Here is a 27,028-nt window from a genome sequence, read left to right as displayed (position 1 = left end):
CCTCCCAGAGTGCTGGGATTACAGGTACAGGCCACCGTGCCCGGCCAAAATTGCCCAACTTTTGAATAAAATGATACCAATCTAGAGATCTCTAGGTGATCTATGAATGTGTGAGTGTGTCTTGTTTGAATGTTCAAGGCATACAGCCCAAATGTGTGTGATGAGGTGAATTTTGTGACCATATGGTTAGTTTAGTTCAACGCTCTCTCTAGGGGCAGTGGTGAGGTGAGGGACTTCTGTTATGATCTGTGCAAGGGTGTAGATGGGCACCCCACTTTTCATGTGTAGGTGGAGTGTTGTGCTCTAGAGAGGAGAGACCTGCCCCTGGGATCTGGGGTGACTCAGAAGATCTGGAGCTTTGTGATTTGCCACTGATGTTTGCGTTGGAGCCATGGGAGGTGATTTTTGTACTTATGGAGGATGAATCAGCTCCCAGGCCAGGTTACCTGGAGAACAGGGGATAGTATTTGGAGCATCAAAGGGGGTAGTTTAGGCTTCTTAGGACCTATAATGGGGAATTTTATGAGTCAACTTGGCTAGGCTATGGTGCCTAGTAGTTTGCTTAAACATGAATCTAGATGTTCCTATAAAGGTAGTTTTATTGATTGATTGATTGATTGATTGATTGATTGATTTATAAAAGTTCCATAGTTTTTTGGGGAAACAGATGGTATTTGGTTACATGAGTAAGTTCTTTAGTGGTGATTTGTGAGATTTGGATGCACCCATTGCTCAAGCAGTATACACTGAACCTGATTTGTAGTCTTTTATTCCTCATCCTCTTCCCACCCTTTTCCCTTGAGTCCCCAAAGTCCATTGTGTTATTCTTATGCCGTTGCATCCTCAGAGCTTAGCTCCCACTTATGAGTGACATCATATGATGTTTGGTTTTCCATTCCTGACTTACTTCACTTAGAATAATAGTCTCCAATTCCATCCAGGTTGCTGTGTATGCCATATTCATTCTATAAAGGTATTTTATAGATGTCATTATCATTTAAATCAGTAGACTTTGAGTAAAGCAGATTACCCTTCACAATATGGATGGGTCTCATCTGACCCACTGAAGGCCTTCAGAGAAAAGACTAAGGTCTCTCCAAAAGAAGGGAATTCTGCCTCTTGACTGTCTTTAGACTCAAGACTGAAACACTGACTCCTGCTAAAATTTCCAGCCTGCCAGCTTACTCTACAAAATTTGGACTTGCCAAACCACATCAGCCAATTCCTTAAAATAAATCTCTAGCTATGTCATACATCCAGTTGGTTTTGTCTTTCTGGAGAGACATGACTAATACAGAACCCTACTGAATCCTGTGTGGAAACTTCAGCATGGGTTCTTGGGGCCGCTGGAGGAAGCTTCACCTGGAACTGTGGGCAGCTATGGGGATTTGTAGTGCAGCTGCCACTTCCAGGGCAGCCTTAAGTCCCCAGTGCACTCAGGCTATGCCCTGTGGGTTGTGTGTAGGCATCAGTGGATTGTGGTAGCTCATGTCCCTTTGGCTTTTAAGTCTTATAGGTGACAGGTGAGTGGTTTGTACAGATTGAGTATCCATTATCTAAAATACTTGACACCAGAAGTGTTTTGGATTCTAGATTTGGGAATATTTGCATATAAATAATGAGATATCTTGAGGATAGGACCCAACTATAAACATGTTGTGTATTTATGTCTCATATACATCTTATATATGTAGGCTGAAGGTGTATTTTATATCATATTTTAAATAATATTTTGCATGACACAAAGTTTGATTACATTGAACCATCAGAAAGCAAAGGTGTCACTGTCTCAGCCACCCATGTGGACAGTCTGTTGTCGTCTGGCATCACCATCATTCCTGATTTTAAATTTATATGCTACCAATAAGCAATAATTTTCTTAGCACACATAAGTATTTACCAGTAAAACATATAACCTACCATTAATATAGGTATATTAATGTGTTTAGGGTAACTAAGCAGCACAGTGCCATCACCAGAATAAGCAACAGCAACAACGAACAATGCAGGCTTTCAGTTTCCACCTGTGGTGCTATGTTTTGATTAAAAGGTTATTGTCCACTGCATTTTTTTTCAGGTGAGAAGAAATATCAAAAGCAGTTGAGGGACCAAGAAGTGGGTTCTGTAGGGATAAGGAGACATTCTGTTGGATGGCTTTTAAAAATGTTCCTTCCAGAATTGCCTACTTCATTAATAATGGTTTTTGTCTTAGAATTCTCTGATTTTATAAATTGACATGATTTCTTGTTCTGTTATGGATTCATCATGCCCTTCAATAAGCCCATCACACATTTTCACCATGTTTTCTATAGGCACTTTTTCTGCAGTGTTAACCATGTCATCTTCTTATCACTGTTTTCACAGTCACGTTGATTGAGAACCATTTTGGCTATTTCAAGTCAAGATAGAACAAGTGAAGTCTCGTTGATATTAAAAAAACTTCTTTGATATCTACTTTCATCTTACTGGCAGACTGAAGATATATTTTTTGCATATGTAAGGAGGTCAGACATTTTTTTTTCTCAATTGACATTCAGCATCCTTCAAAGTCACCACCTTGTTCATCATCACTAAACATAGTTGCAGGCCAGAGGCTTTGCTAGGCATGCACACACATGTCTTTAATCATTGTGTTTCAGGCATTGGCAACAGCATATACAGCATCTTTCATGATAACTCCTTTTGAAAACCTTCCACATCCATGCCTCTGTGCACTGTGGCTAGCATGCTGTTCTATAAAGTGTTTTTATATTTACTTTTCACTCATCTAAGGATACCCTGATCACATGGCTGAATTAATGAAGTCACACTGGGGAAAAGTACACGGCATAAAAATTATTTTTGATGAAAAGTTCAGGTAGAGGATGAGTAGAACAGTCATCAAGGAATAACAAAAGGTTGTAGCTCTCATCCAGTCCAGCTCTCCTGCAGTGACGATGAGCCACTGGTATAAAATGTCTGTGAAACCAATAAGAAAAGATGTCTGTCCCTGGTGATCCATGCTTTTTTGTTAGCAAAATTGTAACAAGAAATTCACTCCTTGCAAACAGCAAGGACTCAAGCTTTTGCCAGTCACAGCAAGTTTACATTTATGAATGCCTCCTGCATTAGCACATGCCAGCACAGTTATTCTGTCCTTGACATCCTTAATTCCTGTAGGGGTTATGTTATTAGCTGTAGTGAATATATTTCTGGGGCAAGAACACCAAAACACTGAAGTTTTGTTGGCATTATAAACTTGTTCTGGTGTCAGATTTCCATCAGGAATGACCTTGACAAACTCATCAGTGAATTTCTTCTCTGCTTCATGACCAGCAGATGATTTATCATCACAAGTCTTCAAAAATTTAATGCTGTATATTTTCTTAAACTTTTACAACCAGGCTGTTGAATAGTTACAATTTCCTTCAATTTCTAGTTCACCGTCATAGATCTTTGCTTGTTTCATGATCAGCATACCATTAAGTGGCATGTATTTATTGCAACATTGACTGATCCACTCTTTCTATACACAATCAAGATCTTCATTTTGAGCCTTATGCAATGTTTTTCTATTTTCATTAACTTCTGTACATCACTTTCAGCACAGAACTTCATTGGTTTGTCTTTCTGTTCCTTCAGGTCATATATGGTGGTCATTCTAACACCATGCTCTTATGTAAGATGTTTCACATGTAACAGCATTGTCCAGTTTCTCCAAAAGCTTGGCTTTCTATGCTATAGATAAGCATAAATTCATCCTCTTTTTCTTTTTGCTGTTAGCCATAGGGATATTTGCAGGCATTGTTGACATTTCCAATAATATCTTTACACCATAGAGAGAGAAAAACAATAAAACACAGTGAGTAATATATGTAGGTCTTGGCACAATATAGGGCATTGTGGGGAAACTGCCGTTGGTGTGTCCAGCCTGTACAGATACCATTTTATTATCCTGTGTGGGCATGCTTGAGTGGGGGAATCTGGGCACACACAGAAAATATATTGCAGCTAAAAGAGACTAGGAGGATCTTTCTTCCTTGGGGGATACTGAATAAACTATGTTGTGTGCCTGCATTTTGGCTGTGACATCATGTCAACACTTAAAAAGTTTTGAATTTTGGAACATGTTGAATGTTTGATTTTCAGCATAGGCATGTCCAGCCTGTATTTGCATTCAGCCACTAGGCAGTTTTACAGTCCTTCAGTGGACTGAGATTTATTTCACTTACTTTGAGTATATGGCAATGTCTCAGCATCTCCACTTCTTGTATTTTAAAACGTAGTGGCTATCTCAGCCAAGGTGGAATGGGAGGCTGTCTGGTAGGTAGCAGGGAAGACGTGGCAGAAACAACAGCATGTGTCAAGATCCAAAGATGGGGGACAGGAAAGGATGGGATGTTGTTGATGGAAACTGTGGGTTATAAGAGGTTATCAATTAAAGGAGCCTGTAAGAAGAGAGATAGAGACTGAAAGTCTCAAAAATGAAGCCAGGAAAGAGACAGACGAGAGTTTCAAATAATGGGGCAGGAATGTGATAGCAGGTGTGGAAGTCTGCAACTTTTTTTTAAACTGCCACATGCATTAGAGGTATCCCGGGTGCAAGGCCACAACAGGTGATTTAAGTTTCTATAAACGGGATTGAATCCTTTTCTTTTTCCCCTCAGGGATTGTTTTCCTTTTTGCTTTTTACAGGTTTTGCTTTGGTCAGCTTCATTGTCTTCAAGTTTTGGCAGAAATTTCATCTGGCAATAATCTCCATAAATGTGAATTTAGCCAGATAATTTGGAGGTGCTGGGGTACTGTGCGCATTGTATGCTTTTAAAGCCTTGTCACCGGGGCTGGAAAGTGAACTTCCCATGAACATGTCAGATATACACTGTGGCACTGCAAGATATTTATATCTTGGCTTCAACTCAGTTGAATGCAATTACTACCTTGCTCCAAACAGACATTGCAATATCATTTTAAAGATTAATTAGAATGACTCTTATTTGTCCCTCAGACATTTTTATGACATGTAAATGAGAGACACTCCAGGTCATTCTCATTATAGTTATACTCGAATTTTCAGTTTAGCTTTCTAAACAGGAACAAAGTTACATGGATTATATCAAAGCTATCATCAGTGGCATGTAAACCAAGAGATGGGGGCATCTGGGGAGTTTTTTTTTTTTTTTTTTTTTTTTTTTTTTTTTTTTTTTTTTTTGTGGGGCCAGGAAACATTCTAGAATTGCTGAATTCGTCTGTGCAAGTCCATTTGTAAAGATGGTGCCAGGGAGCTGCAAATGCTGAGAGATGTAGAATCTTTACCCACGTGGGAGTTACCAGGAAGCACCAAGTAACTGGTGATGGAAAGGAGTATAATTAATGTAGTCTCCATTGCTTCACAAAGGGAGATGCAAACCAGTTATGCACAGGTGACAAGTCTGATCCATCAGTTATGTCACCTGGTTATTTTGTCCCCTTTGCCTGTGATGCATGGTGTGTATTACACTTTCTGGCATCCATATTATAAATTTGACTACACACTAGTCATCCTTGTGCCACTTAACAAGCTAGTGTAATAAGCTACTGGGGCTATCCTGGCAGCTTGACCAGTGGAAATGGACACCTGGTGTTACCCTGAAGGGGCAGGGACAGAGGCGAGCCCCATTGTAGCTCATAAATCCAGTTTCAGGCTTGATCTAGAGATCAGATTAGGTCACAAGTTAAAGATTGACTCCAGGACTCAGGAGGACCTCTACAAGTTACATTCTCCCAGGTTACTTAGAACCAATTAGATATTCCATAGGATGTTCCAGACAACCCTGCTTTTCAAGTCATTTCTCTAAAAGTCCTCCATCCCACTATGATTTTGAGGCAAAGTTTATAGTGCATCTGAAAATATTGGCTTTAAAGCTGTATCTCCTATGATTGAAATAATGTATTAGGGCAGTGGCTAAGTTGCCTTAACAAAGAGGTCTGAAAACTTAGTGAATTAAAGCTAAGTCACGTAACAGCCTATGGGTAGGCAGATGTATTGTCAGGGTTATCTACAGACCCAGGTCCCACCTCTCTTGTGCTGCCGTCTCCATGTCCCTATTCACATGGTCAAAACTGACTCACTACTCATGGGAGGTGAGGAAGGAGTAGGGAGTATATGGGCGTCATGCCTCAGAGGTTGGCGTATCACTTCTGCTTACATTTCATTATTGCCCAGATATATTAATATGGACACAATTAGCTGAAGGGGTCATTCTCTAGCTGAGCTAAACTTATAAAGCTTCTATTACTAAGAGGGAGAAGAGGAGAATGGGTGCTGGATGATAATTACTGTCTCTGCCATGATTTAGCTCTAAGTGACAGAAAATCCTAAGTAATTATGGCTTAAATAGGATACAATGGCTTTCTTTTTTTTTTTTTCCATGTTGAAGAAGTTAAAAGAAAAGCACTTGAGAATAGTAGTGGGCTTCTTGTAGTTGTTAGGGACCCTGGGTCCTTCTATTATGTTGCTCTATCATACTTAGCACGTGGTTTTCATCTCACGGTCCAAGATGGGGGCTGCTTATGCTCCTCCTGTTCCGTGTGTCTTCCAGCCAGCAGTTAAAACAAAACTGAAAATGAAAGATGTATCTTGCCATTCTCTTTAGAAACACTCACATAAGTTGTATATAAGACTTCCACTTCCATCTTATCAGCAAGAATGTGGTCACATGGCTATACCTAGTTGCAAAGGAATCTAGTCAGCTAGCTCAAAATCAGTAATTGCACTGCTAAGAAAGTGGAGGTGAACACTAGGAGCCACAGTCTGCTCTTTTGGTTACTCAGTGATTTCTTCTTTATACCTTTACCTTCTCCTCAGAGCAGTTGATGCCCAAATCCCATCTGTATTAATTCGCCTGGGCTGCCATAATGAAGTACCACAAACTGAGTGGCTTAAACAACAGAAATTTGCCTTACAGTTCTGGAGGCTACACAGTCCAAGATCAAGATGTTGGCAGGGTTGGTGCCTTCTTCCGGCTGTGAGGAAGAATCTGTCCCATGCTGTCCCCTGACTTCTGGTGGGTTGTAGTAGTCTTTGGCTTTCCTTGGCTTGTAGAAACATCCTCTGATCTCTGCCTTCACTTCACATGGTGTTCTCCTTGCATGCTATCTTGTCCAAATTTCCCTTTTTTGGAAGGATATCTGTCATACTGGATTAGGGGCTCACCCTGTTCCAGTATGACCCCATCTTAACTAATTCCATCTGCAATGGTCCTTTTTCCAAATAAGGTGACATTCTGTGGTCCTTGGGATTAGGACTTAAACATAAGAATTTGGGGGCAGACACGTTTCAACCCATAAGACCATCCAATAACTGCACTGAGCTGCATAACTGGAAAACCTTGTCACCAGTTCCAGATGTGGCTCTGTGTGCCCCAGCAGCACAGAAACTGAACTGCATCGGCCCCTTCCCCATACTCATCCAATATACCAAGGCAGGGTAAGAAGAGCACAATTATGACAAAAGCTCCATTTTGAAAAAGAGAGTGGAGGCCGGTGGCTCATGCCTGGATTCCCAGCACTTTGGGAGTCTGAGGCGGGTGGATCACAAGGTCAGGAGATCGAAACCGTCCTGGCCAACATGATGAAACCCTGTCTCTACTAAAAATACAAAAATTAGCTGGGTGTGGTAGCACATGCTTGTAATCCCAGCTACTTGGGAGGTTGAGGCAGGAGAATCACTTGAACCCACGGGGTGGAGGTTGCGGTGAGCCAAGATTGTGCCACTGCACTCCAGCCTGATGGCAGAGCAAGACTGTCTAAAAAAAAAAAAAGAGGGAGAACAAATGGCAGTAATTGTTTCACAGCAATTGTCTTATCCTGCTGGGCAGGACTCTCTGCCTTGGCATTAGAGGAAGCGCCATGGTTTTCCCCTTGGGAAGTCCTGAATCTAGTCCATGGAGGATATGTTCTCTTACTCATTGTTTCTTGTGGCCACTGGCTTTGCTCTCTCATTTTTTCTTCCTTGTTCATTTGTCCCCACATTGATTCTGAGGTGAGCATCAGAGAATGCCCCACTGAAGGTTGCACAAGCCTCATGACTGTCATAAGTACCCCCCGATGTAGTTCCAGGACCTGAGCATTGCTTTGAGCACTCATCTGTCACTGTCTTTTGTAGGCTAGGTTTGAGGTTGCTTTAGCAGTACAAAAAGGCTTACAATTGCTTTGCTTCTGATCAGTTCCATAGGTAAGAAACATACAGTGAAATATCTTCTGATAGAGGCCTGACTAGGTGGAAGCAAAGAAGGTACCCAAAGCACAAAGTTGAAGGAGGCATGCACTGTCAGGTGCTGCTCTGCCCTTGCCCAAGCCTGTGAATGAGGGCTACTTTAGTTTTGTGTGCTGGGGACTTCTTTTTTTGTTGGTGTTTTATTTCTTTTGAGACAGGGTCTCACTTTGTTACTTAGGCTGGTGTCGAAGTCATCCACCCACTTCAGCCTTTCAAAATGCTGGGATTACAGGTGTGAGCCACCACACTGGGGCCCCTGGACCCTTCTTTTGTCTCACCCTTGCCTTGGCCCTGAGAGATTATATTTAACTCTAAAGTCTCTGGCCTTTAATTTACTAATCTCTTGGCTTTGCTTGTGTTATTCCCCTTCTACCACCTTAATAATGGCTTTAACAGTGGATTGATTTAGCAAAATGCCACTTTTATTTTTATTTTTGGCTTGCAGGCTCATAAAATTTGTAGGACAGGACACCATTCTTATCTCCTGCTAAGGCTACTGTGTTGCTGCTGCCACAAAATCCCTCTTCACTTTGGCGTACATATGTTGACTTTTGCAACCCTGCCAGGATTCAGATTAGGAGTCTTTCTGTCAAGTTGTAGGGGAGGCCACAAGCAGAGAGCGCTTCCCTTAGCCAAGTTGTGTTTCCTTCATCTCTGTTTGGAGACTCGTTAGCTCCGACCTTGAGTAATTTTGGAAAAGGTGGCAAGAAGGAGCTAGTCAACACTACATTTTCCTTACACTGCAGCCTCAGTCAGCAGGTCATCTGCCTTTTAAGGTCAGAGGATTTCATTTGGACAGAGGGTTTTACCACTGCAAAATAAATGCTGTCAGCTTTCCCAGTCCTCAGTGCTTGAATTCTCAATGCCCACTATTTGATTGCATCTACTAAGTCATTGCAATATTTTTAAATGTTGCCATGAATCTCTCCAATTTCAGGTTTTAAGTCCTGTATCAGATAAGATTACACCAGTCTACATGTCACAGAGAACTTAAATATGTTTAAACACACATGATATTTCTCTCATGTAAAAAGTTCAGAGGGAGGCAGTTTGTGGCTGGTATGAGGTATTTGGGCCCCTTCCTGCTCTTACCTCCACAGTTCCTAAGGTGCAGGCTTTATTTACATGGTCCAAAAGAGTCATTTCTGCTTTAGCCACCACTGTGATGTTCTAGGCAGTGGGATGAAGGAAGGGTGAAGAAGGATATGCTCCCTCTCTTAGAAGACTTCTCAGAAGTCTCATACATCAGCTCTGCTTACCTTGATTAGTCATAACCTAATTACCTGAGTGTGCTGAGCTGCAAGGAACACTGGGAACATAATCTTTATTCCCAGAGGCCATGGACCCAGCTAGCCATCTGTGCTCAATGACTAAGGAAGTAGATGTATATTTTAGACAGCTACCACCTTCCACCATGTGTTACTTGATATTATTCAAATTAAAAATATACATATTTTACTGTAAGAATTATTTAATGTCTACTATGTGTCAGGATGGAGTCAGATCGTATAGGGGAATGGAATATGAGCAGGGCAGGAGGCTATATAAGGTCACAGAAATGAATATGCCACAGGTTGTCAAATACAATGTTAGTTTTCAGACCATTAAAAAAGAACACCACTGCCATTTCATTGTAATAAATTTTTTGTTTTAGATATGCTAACAATTTCAGAGCTGTTTAACTGTGAAAAATATGCCTCTTAGAAATAATATAATTAACAACTTCAAAGTACAGATTCTTTTTGGTGGCTTTATTTAGAAACCTCAGTGACCCTACATGTAAAATGAGGATAAGAATAGTTCCTACTTCAGGCTGGGCACAGTGGCTCACACCTGTAATTCCAGTACTTTCGGAGGATGAGGCAGGTGGATCACCTGAGGTCAGGAATTCGAGACCAGCCTGGCCAACATGGGGAAACCCCGTATCTACTAAAAATACAAAAATTATCTGGATCTGTTGGCACATGCCTGTAATCCCAGCTACTCAGGAGGCTGAGGCAGCAGAATCACTTGAACCCAGGAGGCGGAGGTTGCAGTGAGCTGAGATCATGCCACTGCATTCCAACCTGGATGACAAGAATGAAACTTTGTCTCCAAAAAAAAAAAAAAAAAAAAAAAAAGGTGCCTGCCTCCAAGGGCTGTGAAAGGATTAAATGAGATGATTCACATGAAGCTTATAGCCCAACGTCAGACATACAGTAAGTGCTCATTAAATGCCGGCTTTTAGTAGCTTTAAGTAGAGTCCTGCCTTTAAAATAGTTTACCCTCTAATGGGAAACACCACTAACATAATAGAGGCAACAAGATGGGGAGAGGAGAGGGAAAATTCCCCAGCCTAAGTTCTAAGTGAGAAACTGATGTTTCGGTGTGGGCTGTTTCATCAATTACACCAAGATGCACAGTTTGAATTCTAGGATAGCTAACACGTGTAATAAATACTATGCCAATTTAAATGATCTGAGAAAAGTCACCCTGAATAGTAGAAGAAAAATATTAGCCATTCAGACAATTCCAATGCATGGTGTCTATTTCACACACAGCCACCACCCCCCACCCCCTGTCTAGGGTGGACCCGAGCAAGAAGACTGCGTCCCATGTGGAACTTCAGAGTAAATGGCAAGCCCTGAGCATCGCTGAAGGTTGTTAGAAGTTCCTCTTGACAGGAGACTTATGGAATGTGTTCTGCAAAGTTCTCACATTTTCACCAATGACTAGACAGATAAATTCCCCGGTGGCATTGCTCCTTGGAGGCAAAGATCCCACTCAGACAGATAAACTGCCATCTGTTTTCAAGAAATGTTGACTATTCAAAAGAGTGGAATCATCTCCCCAGGAGAAGCTAATTATAATAGGCTTCTTGATTCTTTGGGAAATCACCCTTTCCCATTGCATTTTCTTCTTTGGTATGTTTGATTTAGAACAGACCACATCTATCTTAAGTATGTGTATTCCCTTTGGTTAAGTGGTGCCTACAATATTTACAGCCTAGAAGAGTAAAATATAACTATCGTGTCTTGAAGAAACTAAGTACCTGAAGTTTACCAAGTTGTCTCTTGAAACTTTTTGGCTTCTTAAAGTAGCTCATATGTTATATTACATAGTTTAAATTTGGGAGAAAAAATTGAAAACCTGAGATTTTTAGCTCTCTCTCAAAATAGAATTTTATTGTATTCAAATAGATTTTTAAAAATGAATTTGTCTTGCATAGTAATTTATTTCTTATATTACTTAAGGAGCAACTTTGTGATATGGCAATTTATTAATTATATTTATACAAAATATTTTCATTGGCATCTATAGGACCTGAATATTCCCTACATTCCACTCACTTGTGGAAGTTACCTGGTGATATGGTTTGGCTGTGTCCCCACCCAAATCTCATCTTGAATTGTAGCTCCCATAATTCCCACATGTTGTGGGAGGGAGCTGGTGGGAGATGATTGAATCATGGGGGTGGTTCCCCCTTACTGTTCTCGTGGTAGTGAATAAGTCTCACGAGATCTGATGGTTTCATAAGGTCTTGATTGTCGTTCTCTCTCTTGCCTACTGCCATGTAAGACATGCCTTTCGCCTTCCACCATGATTATGAGGCCTCCCCAGCCATGTGGAACTGTGAGTCCATTAAACCTCTTTTTCATTATAAATTACTCAGTTTCTGGTATGTCTTTATTAGCAGCATGGAGAACAGACTAATACACTTGGGTAAGGTGACTTGCACAGTTGTAGTTCTTGTGACTAATGGATCAGCAGCCCCTTCCTGTGAGGGGCAGGATCTGATTTGTCATGGTAGCTGTGTCACTCAGGGAATCCTCCAGAAGACAGAAGAGGGGAGGGACCCATGTACGCAGTAATAGTCACTGCCTGGGAGGACACAGTTCCTGTGCTCTGGTTGCTACTGGTGCCCTCATAGATGTCAGCACTCTTGGTCTCTTTAGACCTGGAGAGCGGCTATTGGTGCTTTGTTTGGCATGCACAACTTGCCCTTGACTTCAAATGACTGGAGTGTTTACCTGTGAGTTGCCGTGGGTGGACTTCTGCCTCCTGATCTATGTGCTCACTTCACTCTTCAGTCAGTAAGAAAACACCTTCCCCTTTTAGAGCCCAGCTCCCTTCCTTGGGCATGCGGCTGTGGGGAGATATCTTATAACATAGACACCAACATATACAGCTGTTTCAATTATAGTGCCAAGCTTTCCGGTGACAAAGTGGCAAAATTCACATGGCACAGCGGCTTAGGGTCTTAGAGATACAGCTTTGCACATTAAAGAATTTTTTCTACATATTTCTCTCTTTTTTTAGGGTACATAGACAGTGCTGCCTGCAACATATTTGGACCCCAGAATAAGAATATTCACATACAAACGGTCTAAATACTTGAGTATAAATCAAGCGAACATACTGTTATATAAAGTATATCTTATCCTCCTACTTGACAAATATTCCTTTACTACAACAAAATTTCTATTTTAAAAATTTTAACATTTTTACTTTTCTGAACTGCATTTTATGTTTTCTATTATAATTGTAGCTTGTTCTCAATATCAGTGATCTAAGTAATGACAAAATAAATGTAATTTTATTTGGAGTTTTAAAAAATTGAATACATTTGAATTCTATTTAAAAAATAAATTAAAATAAATGTAAACATTAAAATACAAAATCCTTTCATGTTTTCAAAAGCTTATTTTTCTAATGAAATATTTTTAAAAGAGCTATTGAAATTAAATAAGAAAATTCAAGTTATAATGAATGAATATCAAAGAGTTCAATCAATTATTTAAATGGAGCTGGAATTTTAATTTTAATTTTCTGAGTATAAATTAAATTATTTAAATATATCTATAAAAAGTAAAACTGCTACTAAGCCTAGTCTTCAATGTCCCTCTAATTATTGAGGTGAAGAAATATCTCACTTTATGCATGCTATATCTGTATCTTCAGGTACAGTTTAAGAGGATAAACTTACATATGTATAATTTAAGACATGAACTAGTATATTTAATAATAAAGAATATTCCTCAGCTTCCACATGCAACAGTTGTGAATATTGTGCTAATTTATGAGTGCTTCCAGAGCCCTAATGTGGAACATAAAGAGAAGAAGACAATAGATGCCCAGTAGTTATGGGAAATTATACTTCATTATGCAAGAATTCATTATACTCATAGTACTTGAGAGGATTATGACATGTTATTTGTTTTTCCCTTGCTTGAGCTCTTTTGCTGCTTGTACTCTGAAGCATTATTGATTTCTGAAGTTGGTAATGGCACAGCCCAAAAACCTTCGTGGCATTTGGATACAGTGATATTTTCTTTCAAAATCAGAGTGTATTAGTCTGTTTTCACGCTGCTGAGAAAGACATACCTGAGACTGGGTAATTTGTAAAGGGAAGCAGGTTTAATGGACTCAGAGTTCCATGCGGCTGGGGAGGGCTCACAATCACAGCAGAAGGTGAAAGGCACTTCTCACACGGCAGCAGCAAGAGAGAAAATGAGAGCCAAGCAAAACAGGAACCCCCCAAAGCATCAGATCTTGTGAGACTTATTCACTACCATGAGAACAGTATGGGGAAACTGCCCCCATGATTCAATTATCTCCAGTTATTTCCCTCTCACAACATGTGGGAATTATAGGAGCTATAATTCAAGATGAGATTTGGGTGGGAACACATCCAAACCATATCACAGGGTAATAGATGTGAAGAGTTTTCCTGCGGCCTAAACGGTATTGGTAACAAGAGCAAATACTTAGGATTATGGATTGTGCTAAAATCCCATGAGACAGAGATGCCCAAGTGTTCTTTAAACAACGTCTTTTGCCTTGGTCTAGGGCATGGGGACGGCCAAGAGACCGAGTTATAAGGGGTAAGGTGTCTATGCATAGCTTTGCACTGTACCTGCTAACATTTTGTCTTTGGATACTCAGATCTTGTGCTACTTCTCTCTCACCATGCCAGATTATCTCCTCATTCACAAAGCTTTTCCCTTAGGGACTTAGCTATCTCTTCCTGATATCTGGCTTCCTTTGGACTTTTCCAGCAGACATATCTTTAATGTGTCTGAATATCATTGCCATCATGATTCAAGTTCTTTCCTATTGACCTTTGGCTAGAATCTGTCTGCATGTCTATGAACATCCTGTGACAGTGATAGACACGTTTTGTGCTAAGACCCTAAGGACTTCTAGGACTGTTGCCTAAATCCACATTCAGATCCAACACAATTTCCGTTCCAGCCTACAAAAGCACCCTATTACACATAAAGTATTGTCTTTTCAAATGATTTCTTCTCATGAATGGTTTTTAAAATGACAAAATGTTCCAGATATTTAATGCACTTTAAAGATAAGCATGGTATTGTTGAGAGAGATTAATCACTCTGCTCCTTGGTTCTTCTGTTGATCTTACTTCTTCATAGGAGGTTGTCACCACCCAGGTGACAAATCCAGGTGTAAAAACAGAGACCATTTTCTCTTTGTGGGCAATATTCTGAAGCTTCTAGTCTTTGGCTCCTCTAAGACCACTTTTCCCAGTTTATCTATAACCATGCAAAGCAGAGCCCACACAGCTAAATTATAATTAAAGTAGAGAATTTAGGGGCGCAGATTACTAATTGCTGAGACCAAGCTTTTAACTTTCTTTTTAGGTGTCTCTCATTAGTTCTGAGCTCTTTAATCCTACTGTTTTTTTTTCAGTGACTCTCTTGCTTCAGCATGGTAGATCAGCAGTTTTGATGCCAGTGCCACCTTTTCAGTTCTTCCCTTATGACTTAATTTCATATCCTTCTGTAACCTCCTTCTCTTTCACATGCTTCATCCTCCATATGGATTGATGTATGATAATTAAGGATAAGTCTTAAATCCCAGTTTCATCACTCACTAGAATGTGACTCTGGGAAAATTACCCAATCTCTCTAAGCTTCAGTTTTTCCACTTATAAAATGGGACTGATAATGCCTATCTTGTGAGATGGTGGGAAGGATTAAACGAGATAATTCAGGTAAATAATTTGGTAGAAATGATATATGCAAGATGATCACTAAATAGTGCCTCTCTGTTTTAACTTCCTCCCTTTTGTCTTTAGGTTGTGTCACACCTTTTCCTGAACTTTGGCTCAATCGAAGAAGGAAACTTTCAGGGGAATTCCAATGGTAAACAACAGAACCAGCAGTTTTACAATAAACTGCAGTGCTCCATTTCAAAACACAAAAATAGAGCATCTCTGCAGTGATGTACTGCCTTAAGGAAGAGCAAGATTTTTTCACGGATGTTACCAAACTTTAATGAAGTACTTGTTGTCCTCTCCATGTATGGATTTTTGCATGATTTCCATTTTCCGATGAAGTTCAAGTTAAATAATTAGAACATCACTTTATATAAAATGCTGACAAATCTCTACAAAACTCACAAAACAGAAAAATTCAAGGCCAGTCCATCTTTGGCCTATAATCTGGCTCTCATGCTCTTCTAGTTTCTCCTGACCCTCTGTATTAGTCTGTCTTTACTGATAAAGACATACCTGAGACTGGGAAGAAAAGGAGGTTTAATTTGACTCACAGTTCCACATGGCTTGGGAGGCCTCAAAATCATGGTGGAGGGTGAAAGGCACTTCTTACATGGTGGCAGCAAGAGAGAATGAAGAAGAAGCAAAAGCAGAAACCCCTGATAAACCCATCAGATTTCACGAGACTTATTCACTATCATGAGACTAGCACAGGAAACAGCAGCCCCCATGATTCAATTACCTTCCCCTGGGTCCCTCCCACAACGTGGGAATTCTGGGAGATACAATTCAATTTGAGATTTGGGTGGGGACACAGCCAAACCATATCATTCCACCCTGGCCCCTCCAAATCTCATGTCCTCACATTTCAAAACCAATAACGCCTTCCCAACAGTCCCCAAAAGTCTTAATTCATTTCAGCATTAACCCAAAAGTCCACAGTCCAAAGTCTCATCTGAGACAAGGCAAGTCCCTTCCACCTATGAGCCTGTAAAATCAAAAGCAAGCTAGTTACTCCCTAGATACAATGGGGATACAGGTATTGGGTAAATACAGCCATTCCAAATGGGAGAAATTGGCTAAAACAAAGCCCCATGCAAGTCCTAAATCCAGCGAGGCAGTCAAAATTTAAAGCTCCAAAATGATCTCCTTTGACTCCAGGTCTCACATCCAGGTCACGATGATGCAATAGGTGGGCTCCCTTGATCTTGGGCAGCTCCACCCCTGTGGCATGGCAGGGTACAGCCTCCCTCCCGGCTGCTTTCTTGGGCTGTCATTGAGTGTCTGTGGCTTTTCCAGGCACAAGGTGCAAGCTGAAGGTGGATCTACCATTCTGGGGTCTGGAGGATGGTGGGCCCCTTCTCACAGCTTCACTAGGTGGTGCCCCAGTAGGGAGTCTGTGTGTGGGCTCTGACCCCACATTTCCCTTCTGTACTGCCCTAGCAGAGGTTCTCCATGAGGGTCCCACCCCTGCAGCAAACTTTTGCCTGGGCATCCAGGTGTTTCCATACATCTTCTGAAATCTAGGCGGAGGTTTCCAAACATCAATTCTTGACTTCTGTATACCTGCAGACTCAATACCACATGGAAGGTGCAAAGGCTTGGGGCTTCCCTGCTCTGAAGCCACAGCGAAAGTTACATGTCGTCTCCTTTCAGTCATGGCTGTAGCGGCTGGCACACAGGGCACCAAGTCCCTAAGCTGCACACAGCATGGGGACCCTGGGCCTGGCCCACAGAACCACATTTTCCTCCTGGCTCTCTGAGCCTGTGATGGGAGGGGCTGCTATGAAGGTCTCTGACATGTCCTGGAGACATTTTCCTCAGGGTCTTGGGGATTAGCATTAGGTTCCTTGCTACTTATGCAAATCTGCAGCTGACTTGAATTTCTCCCTGGAAAAGGGGTTTTACTTCATTTAGATTTCATCATCAGGCTGCAAATTTTCTAAACTTTAATGCTCTGTTTCCCTTTTATAATGGAATGCTTTTAACAGCACCCAAGTCACATTTTGAATGCTTTGCTGCTTAGAAATTTCTTCCACCAGATACCCTAAATCATCTCTCTCAAGTCAAAAGTTCCACAAATCTCTACGTCAGGGGAAAAATGCCACCAGACTGTTTGCTAAAACATAACAGGAGTCATCTTTGCTCCAGTTCCCAAGAAGTTCATCTCCATCTGAGACCACCTCAGCCTGGACCTTATTGTCCATATCTCTATTAGTCTTTTGATCAAAGCCATTCAACAGATCTCTAGGAAGTTCCAAACTTTCCCATATTTTCTTGTTTTCTTCTGAACCTTCCAAACTGTTCCAACCTCTGTCTATTCTCCAGTTCTAAAGTTGCTTCCACATTTTCAGTTATCTTTTCAGCAACACCCCACTCTACTGGTACCAATTTACTGTATTAGTTTGTTTACACACTGCTGATAAAGACATACCGAAAACTGGGAACGAAAAGAGGTTTAATCGGACTTAACATTTCCACATAGCTGGGGAGGCCTCAGAATCATGGCAGAAGGCAAAATGTACTTCTTACATGGAGGCAGCAAGAGTAAGATGAGGAAGAAGCAAAAGCAGAAACCCTGGATAAACCCATCAGATCTTGTGAGACTTATTCACTATCAAGGGACTAGCACAGGAAAGACCAGCCCCCATGATTCAATTACCTCCCCCTGGGTCCCTCCCACAACATGTGGGAATTCTGGGAGATACAATTCAATTTGAGATTTGGGTGGGTACACAGCCAAACCATATCACCACCCATGCCACTATTATGAGGCTGAGCAGTAAGAATGGGCTGTGTGAGAAAGATATGCTGCTGTCATGAGGTTTCAGGAGTAAAGAGGTCATGCTTTGGTTGTTAGGAAACACTACTTCAAGTCCTCCATGTAGTTTGCTACAAAAAAAAAAAAAAAAAAAAAAAAAGCAATTTGTGCATTAAAGAAAATAGGTCTATCACAGAGGATTTTCAGGGTGGCGAACTGCCCTTAATGATAGATATTATAATGGTGGATACATGTCGTTGTACATTTGTTCAAACCCACAGAATGTATATTCACCAAGAGAGAACCCTAATGTAAACTAGGGACTTTAGGGGACTACGTTGTGTCAATGTAGGGTCATCAGTTGTACAAATGTACCAATCTGGTGGGGAATGTTGATAATGGAGTCTGTGTATGTCAGGGGACAGGGGATATATATATGGGAAATCTCTGTACCTTTCTCTTAATTTTGCTGTGAGCCTAAAATTGCTCTGAAAAAATTAAGTATTAATATTAAAAAAAAAAGCCTGAGGTAAGTGAGAAAAAAATTTAATGTCTATTCATAATATTTGATGTCCTAAAGAGAAGAAAAATGACCTTCTCATAGAATTGAAATAATTGAAACTCTCTTTTAACATGTTAATTGGCTTTCTCTGCTTGCTTCATTTTAGGTCTACTCTGTAGTCCTGAAAATTCCCAGAGTGTTCCCTCCCTCGTGCTTTTAATCTTGCTGTTCAAGGTTGAATTCTTCTCTTTTTGCCTCTCCAGGAATCCTAATTGTTCAAGGTCTTGCTTCTGGTCCTCCTGAGGCCTCCCTACCTCCTGTGGGTCCCTTCAATGATCTCTAAATTGTTTCAGTTAAATTTAAACTCTGTAGGAACAAGGACCATGTGCTGTACTTAAAAATGCCACATCCCTTACAGAGCCTGGTTATAGTTCTGGGCATGTAGTAGGTGTAAACTGAATATGTGTTGACTATTTAAAAACTTCCGTTAACTTAATCGGAGAACAAGAAAAATTTGCCAAGCCTTTTACTGCTTTCAAAACATGTCTAGTATGTATGTTTCTTATGTTTTAACATGCCTCTGCTCATTTTATTCTTGTGCTAATGCAGAGCAACAGTAGAGGGTGAACATCAGGTGTGCTTTTTTACATACGGTAGGGAAGGTGGAGAGATGCCATTGAAATCCATCTGGAAGAGTGAAGAGAGTAGAAACACCAAAGTAGTAAATAAATTCGTAAACATAGGAGAGAGTTTGTTGATAGCCTGAAGGAGCATCCCAAATGCATTAAAAACAACCGCAAATTCTCATGACGCTAAGCTAGGGGAACTCGGGCAAGTAATTGCGTTTGATTTGCTTGTTTTTCTCGACTAAATCAAGAAAACAACATGTAAATGGAATGAAATGTAGTGGCCAAAGGAAAAAGGAAAACCCCAAACTCAGAATGCTGTGAGTGTGAAATGACCTTTTAGTTACTCTCTCCTGTTTTTTTCTGCTGCTGTTTGCAATTCAGGAAAGACAGCTTTTTACGTGTCTCTGCTAAACCTGCAGTAGCTATTCTTTCCATTTTTAAAAGTCTCTCAACAGATGCTACCTCCTGAAACACAAAACAGAACAGAACAAAACAAAACAAAAACAAAGCAGAACAGTACAAACCCACAGATAACTCTTCCTCCTCATACCAAACTAGGCATACTCTGAAATCGGGGAAGAATAATTCTTTTTTATATTTCTCTATGTTCGATGGTAAGTTTGGGTGTGCATAGGTTATGTTTCTTACAGCATTCTTATTTTAGAATATTTATATTATGTTCCTTTTGCAAATCCACATCAGATAACATGGATGGGGAGGGTTTCTGCTAATTCTCCTGTAAATTACCCCAGTGGCTAAATAACAGAGATTGTTGTTAGATGGGTTATTGAAAATAAAGCACTCATCATTTTCTATTCTTTTGGCAGAAACAGTAGTTGCATAAGGCACTTAGGCATGGTTTGTTCTGTTGCTGATTTAATTCTTCCTCTTTTCCTTCCTCTCTCCTTGCCTTCCTTCTATTTCTCCTCTTTTCTCAGCTTGCTGTGCAGTGATTCTAAAACACATTGACCTCCCAAGGTCTAGCACTTGCCCACTTCGTATGGGAAGTACCCTAGTCTGAGTTTCCTGCATTCTTAATATCTACTTCCATGGCTGCATGTTGTCTATGGACACATAATCAAAATTTAAAAACAGTTTGGCTCCCATGTTTAGCTACACTCAGTGTGATCTTCCTTAATGTTTGGCCTGTTGTGTCACGTAAATTTTCCTTATATTTTAATACACATTTTCCTCCAGTCCTTGTTGAATTCATTTGCATTGCTCTTTAGTTCTTGCTGATAATTCTTTTCAGTGATGGTGTCATATCAAACTGAAAAATCTGGAAAATAGTTTGACATTTATAAGGTATGTTTTGATTTTTCAGGAAAATAGATGTGCTGTTTTGTTTGTTTGTTTTTTGGTCTCATTTACCTTCTCAATTCTTTGAAAAAAAAAATAACAGGAAGAAGCAGCTAAATAGAAGCCAATAGGCATTCTAGTATGTAATGAGGAATATTAAATAATCACTCCTAAAGCCCCTGGCGTTTGCCTATCATGGTGGAGACCAGTGACAAATAATAATATATCCATAACATTGAATCAATAATGGTAGCTGGAGTGGTGAGCACCCTTGATTTTGAAAGTAGCTTTGAAACTCAAGTGTGCTAACAGTAGAGAAACTAAGAGAGAAGAATCTACAAGATGTGTTAAACTGAGAGTGAGGGAAGGACCCAGGGCAGTTTAGCTTGCAGCAGACGAGACAAAATGAGATGTGAAAGAGGCAGCAGACTCTGTTCACATTGACCCTGAAGGCCTGCTGGGTTTGCTGCCTTCTGGAAATAGTCTAGTAGAGGTTGGATGACTAAATTTCAGGAATGTTACCAACAATGCTTTCCTGCGGTGAGTGTGGGGCAGATGGTGTCCTTGGTCTGTGTGTGAGAAACAGGATTCTGAACTGCACAGTTAAGAAAGTGCAGGGCATCATCAGGGGCAGAGAATGGAAATCTGGCATTGAGCTTTTCGGGGGGCTTGAAGCTCTGACCCTGTTACATGTGACAGCACATCCTGCTTCCTGTTTGCTGTGAGTTTGAGGTTGCGGCCTGCAGCAATTGTTAGGGAAGTCTGTAAGCCTGCACCTACAGAGTGGGGCTTTGGGGAGCCTGGGAGGAGCACCACCCAGACTGGGCTCAGCAACTTGGTGTTGAATATTTCTTTTTCTTTTTCTTTTTCTTTTTTTTGAGATGAAGTCTTGTTCCTTCACCCAGGCTCAAATGCAGTGGCACAATCTTGGCTCAATGCAACCTCTCTGCCTTCCTGGTTCAAGTGATTCTCTTGCCTCAGCCTCCCAAGTAGCTGGGATTACAGATGCCCATCGCCATGCTGGGCTATTTTTGTATTTTTAGTAGAGACAGGATTTCACCATGTTGGCCAGGCTGGTCTCGAACTCCCAACCTCAGGTGATCCACCAGCCTCAGCCTCCCAAAGTGTAGGGATTACAAGCGTGAGCCACCACGCCCAGTTGGGGCTGAATATTTCATTTGGTGAAGTGACGAGGAAATTGATTTATTATTACTCAGGCCTGTATTATTATTCTACTAGCATTACAAGAGTTTTCCTCTTGTTAATTTTAGAGAAGTGGGAAGAGTGAAGAGTAAAAACATTTGGGTCGGCCATTAAAGAACACACTTATGAAAGCTTACAAATCCTCTTAGTGAGGCCCTGAGCACAGTGTGGACCAAATATGAAAACATCAGTTGGGACCTTGTGTCTCATCCAGGGACACAGCTGCTGTGGAGGTTTTCACTGCATTTTCAGTGAGGCATTATAGAGACAGCCTGTTCCTGTAATGACTTTGGTGTAGCAAGCTAATAGGAAGAAAAGAGAGGGCACCATGGTCTTGGGAGAGAGAGAAACCGTGTGGGAAATATATGAATGTACAGAGAGGGGAGAAATCATTGTAGGATGGGAATTTGAAACATGTAAATAGGAAAGGAAAAATAAATGTTCTTTGGATGCTAACAAAGCCAAGAACTAGATCTAGCAAATGGATTGACTTATAGAAACACAAGTTTGTCTTCACTAAATAAGAGGAGAAGCAATGGAAATAATTACATGTCATGTAAAATAGAAGTCAGCACCTCTTCTTGCTATGCCTAGTCTTCTCTGTGAAGTGGAGCTTTCCTTTGGTGAAAGATGCATTATCTGGCTTACCCCTACTCTCCAAGCTCTAGAAGTAGGCGCTTCTGATGTTCCTTCTTTCGACTGAGGAAAGAGGTGGATCAATCACTGTAGACTTGATTTTAAAAAATCAGTTAAAGATAGCTTTTTACCTAGAATTTCATGGTGCTAGAAATCAGAAAGCTTAAGAAGTCTGTAAAAAACGACAGGGCCTATTTTGGTTTTCATTTCAACAACATTTTATTTGAAACGTAAGAACCTAGAGGAGGTCCTTAAAAATTGGTAGTGACAATAATAAAATATCTGTGAATAATATATTCAGGCTGAGCTAGAGACCAACATAAATCTCAGTTTCTTGGGGAGGTGGAAGGATACTCACATTTATGGAAGTGGAAAGAGAAGTTACACTTGTTGAATGCTAACATTGTGTCGGGCACTGGGCTAAGACTGCAATCTCATTTATTCGTCACAACCCTGAAATTAAGTATTATTATTGTTATGCCAAGTAGGAGACTGTGGTCCCATTATTTAGAAAAAAAATATATGGACTATAAGTTTCTGAACTTATGCACTGACTATCTGGGCTTGGATTAAACATAAAGTTTCTGCAACTTGCCTTTCAAGTCCATAAGATTTCTTTTGAGAATTTGTTACTTCTCTTTTTCATGAGAGTATATTGAAACACTAGACTTCCTACCATTGCCACTACCTGGATACTACTCCTCTTACTAAGATGGTGGAAGGCTGGAGACCTTCAAGCCATAATGCCACCTCATCCTCATCCTCACCTGTGGTGCCTGGAGACAACACCTGTTGAAACTTGGTTAAGCCCTGCAGCCAGATAGTGTAATGACTTGCTTGACCTTCCATTGACTCAGGTTAAGCAGCTCTCTCACTTGTAATGAAGAGGGCTTGGAGTAGCAGCGTGGAAGTGATATCTCCCTCCTGGAAAGTTCTTTCTTAGGGTGACCTCCACCCAAAACTGAACTTGGGTCAAGGGTTTGCATATAAGCAGTTTCTTTGGGATGTCATCCCAGGAGGCACTGCAAGACAGTGGCAGAAGAGATAAAAGAAGGGAAAAAACCGCTACAAAGTGTGATAATGAGCGGGCTATTGCTGTCAGCAATTGGAGCTTCATCCTTCTAGGGAGCTTCTGAAAGACTGTGGAACATATTTCAGAACCCTCCTATGGCTCTGCATTTATTCACCAATTCCTACCCCTCATTAATTGAGGGTTCCTTCTGGGGCAATTTCCAGCCTGCCAAGCCTTTCCCACTGTCAGAGATTGCCTACACAGGTGGAGAGAGGTAGAAAGGCATTTAAACAAGAATAGTACCGTAGTTACCTTCTGCGTGGGTGGAGGGGATATGGCGGGCCGCCAACAGGGTCTTCCCATCCCCCATCTCAGGGAGCTCTGAACCTGCCGACTCACGTGCTTTCTTCCCAGTGCAGGAGAGAACCTTTCTCCTGCCAGCCACATGCTCCTGCTTTTGCTTGTAGAAAAAGGAACAGACGTGTGCCCACACTTCTGCCTTCCAACACTTGTTCCCTATGGGGGCAGGCTTATGAAGGGAACTTCTGGCCTCTTTCTCCTCCTTACTAAGGAGGCTCTAAGTGAAAGAAAGTAGGCAATGTGATTGTTGGGAAGCCCACTGGTCCTGGGCAGGCTTGTCTGTGGGATCAGGGTCCTTGTGTTTTGTGGAATGGCCCCTTTCCCCCATCTGTGACATATGTTGGTAAGAGGGCCAGGGCTTTCTTTGCTTCTGTTTTCCTGTGAGGTAAGCATGGACCTGGAAATGGGTCTGCGGAAGATTTCTAGAAGGAAACAGAGCCATTTTTTCTCTCGCTCTTGCCATCGCATCAGTGTCTGATTGTGTGAGGCTGACCCGTGATCCTGTGCCCAGCAGCTAGTCAAGGTTCTGAGTTGTTTGTCTAATCTCTTTCTAGGGTAGACCCCAAAGTCTTGATTCAGAGGAGGAGAGGAGACCCCATTGGCCTTCAGACTTCAGTTTAGTTCTCCCACGTGTTTGCAAAAGATTCTACTTTGACTCCACTTGCCAGCCTCTAAGGAGGGTGATGCTAATCTCCATTTAGATTTTCATTCTTTGGGTGTTTGTGCCATTTTTTAGGACATTGTAGGTTTCTTACTTTCCAAAAGAGAGACAGGATATGGGCTCCAAACCCCACCCTGAATCCCTAATCTTTTAGTTATTAAAAATTTGTGACCTGAATTCAAATTTCAGTGCTGCCATTTTTAGTTGTATGAAATTGTCCAATTAAATGTATGGCAGAGGCACCTGACAGCTGTAACTGAAGCATACCATGAGGATGACCCTATGGTTTAAGCAGAGCATTGGTTCAGAATTCTGAGCTAAGGAATCTGGGAGTGGCCAATCCAGAGACTGATCTTATCCATGAAGGACAATTGAACCCCTTGCCCATTCTTTGGAAGGTAGGTCATACAGGGGATTGGGAGGCCCTTGTTTTAGGTTAAATGGAGGTTGCTATGAGAAAATGCTATATAAATTGTATGGATTTTACAAATGGTAGTGGTTCCCTCATCCAGTCTGCCGCCTCTGTACTATCCCTGTGTGTAAGTGCCCCCAATAAACTCTGTGTGTCATTCCCTGTCTCCAAGTCTCTTCTTCGGCTTCTCAGACACAGTACTATCCCTATTGGAGTCAATAGGTGACTGGCACAACAATAAATAACCACCTAGGGCCTCAATTTTCTCTTTTTAAAATAAAAAATGATGCCTGTCTTATAGGGTTTTAATGAGGATTACCTGAGATGGTACGAGTATCACATATTACCTTGCACACAGTAGCTGCTCAGTAAAAGGTAGTTGCTATTAGCTAAGGCAACTTCAACTTCAGATTTTAATTTCAGTTACTATCCTCTTTAAACTCAAAAAATATGAAATGTATTTTTTATTTGCCCTATGGCAGTCAATACCTGGAGAAGTACTTCTTTCATAATACTAACAGTTAACTAAAGTTATGAAAACCAAGGTTGTCATTTTTTTTCCTAGTATCTCTTTAGAGAACTTCCTTCTCCCCCTGCAAGTTTTAGTCTGAAAAGTTTGAGTGGGGATGACCCCAACTCCTTGGCGTCAGAGGTTGGTCCAAGCCCAGGATTTGGTAGTCTAATTTTGCCTGTTTTTCCTATGAGACCAGGGAGAGCTATTTGTCTCTTACTTTATCTTTTCCCTTTCCTATATGAATTTGTCATTTTTGAATGGGACCCGTTGTTTATTGACAAATAGGAGTGTTTGTGTATGTCAGGACACAGAGAGATTAAGGTGAAGCAAAAGCAAGGCTCCTGGGGTGTAAAATTTAAGGAGGCAGCTCACTTTTAGGGTTTCCCTAGGCTTGCTTGCCTGACCTTACTTCTGTCCCTGGTGTGTCTGTACGTGTGTGTGTATGTGTGTGTGCGCGCAGAGGTAGTGCTGGGGTGATGCCAACATGGAGGTGGTAGTAGTGGTGAATGAGCCATAGATATCCATTGGCCCCCTTAGAGTTTCTTGTCTTGAGAACTTTCTCCCTTCATCAAATCTATTCTCCTCTTGCCTGGGGGAACAATATCCCTTTGCTTTTCAGGAACCAGAAGATAGCATAGGTACCAGCAAAGCCATTGGGATCATAGGCTTGTTGTTCTCTGCTCACCACTGTTTCATTTCCTCCCTCCACTCAGCCCTTCCCCTGGCTTTTCCCCTTAGATAACAGGTTGGATCATCCCAAGAAAAGATAAGATGTCCTGCTTTCTCCTACAGCTCCTTCGGCTCTCTTTGGTTTTGTGATGTTGCATTGTGACTGTTCAAGAACACTTTCTGCCTCTCCCATGATCTGTCCTCACGCTGAGAATTCAAGGCTTCAGTTCAAAGATTACTGGTTCCCTTGTTGTAGGGGATGTCTTCATTCTGCCTAGGGTCTGAGGAGCTGGCCCCTAGGTAGGCTTCCTGAATCAATCCTCACACAATACCTCCTAGGTTGGCCTTATAGTGTGTGACTTGTGGTTATGACACTTTCTGTATTTCACTGAAGTGGGAGACATTCTATCTGTATAGTTTTAGATTTTTTTGGTGAGTTTTTATGTGGCAAGCTGAGCAAAAATGCTTTTATACTATATTAAGTGACAGCATATTCCCAGGCACATAGTAGATACACAGTAATTACGTATTAATTGTTGGTAGGGAGATCTGGGGCAGGACTTTAAAGGAGGCAGAGTGCAAAAGCAGATGTGAAGGATTCAGAAGTGGGGCACTGCTGTTACTGGCTGTGACTTCTACTAGGTACAAACTCTTGTCATTTCCATGACCTCCAAGCTGCAGTCTTTAGGGGCATTGATTACGAAGGGAGGGAGACTTCTCTTAGTCTTTCATCTTCTCTCTTACAAAAAAGCTCAGTTGTTGTCTAGTTTGCATATTTTTCCCTGCCCAGATCTCATGTTGAATTGTAATCCCCATTGGTGGAGGTGGAACCTGGTGGGAGGTGCTTGGATCATGGTGATGCAGGTCTCTTGAATGGTTTAGCACCAGCCTCTTGCTGTTGCTGTTGTGATAGAGAGCTCTCTTGAGATGTGGGTCATTTAATGTGTGCAGCACTTTCTTGCCATGTTCTCTCTTTCTTGCTCCTGCTTTTGCCATGTGATTGCTCTGCTCTGCTTTCTCCTTCTGCCATGATTGGAAGCTTCCGGAGGCCTTCCCAGAAGCAGATGCCACTATGCTTCTTATGCAGCCTGCATAACCATGAGCCAATTAAACCTCTTTTTAAAAAAAATAAATAAA

The sequence above is a fragment of the Chlorocebus sabaeus genome, chromosome 3 (genome assembly GCF_047675955.1).
Source record: "Chlorocebus sabaeus isolate Y175 chromosome 3, mChlSab1.0.hap1, whole genome shotgun sequence".
NCBI lineage: Eukaryota > Metazoa > Chordata > Mammalia > Primates > Cercopithecidae > Chlorocebus > Chlorocebus sabaeus.
Note: the sequence above shows the minus strand (reverse complement) of the source record.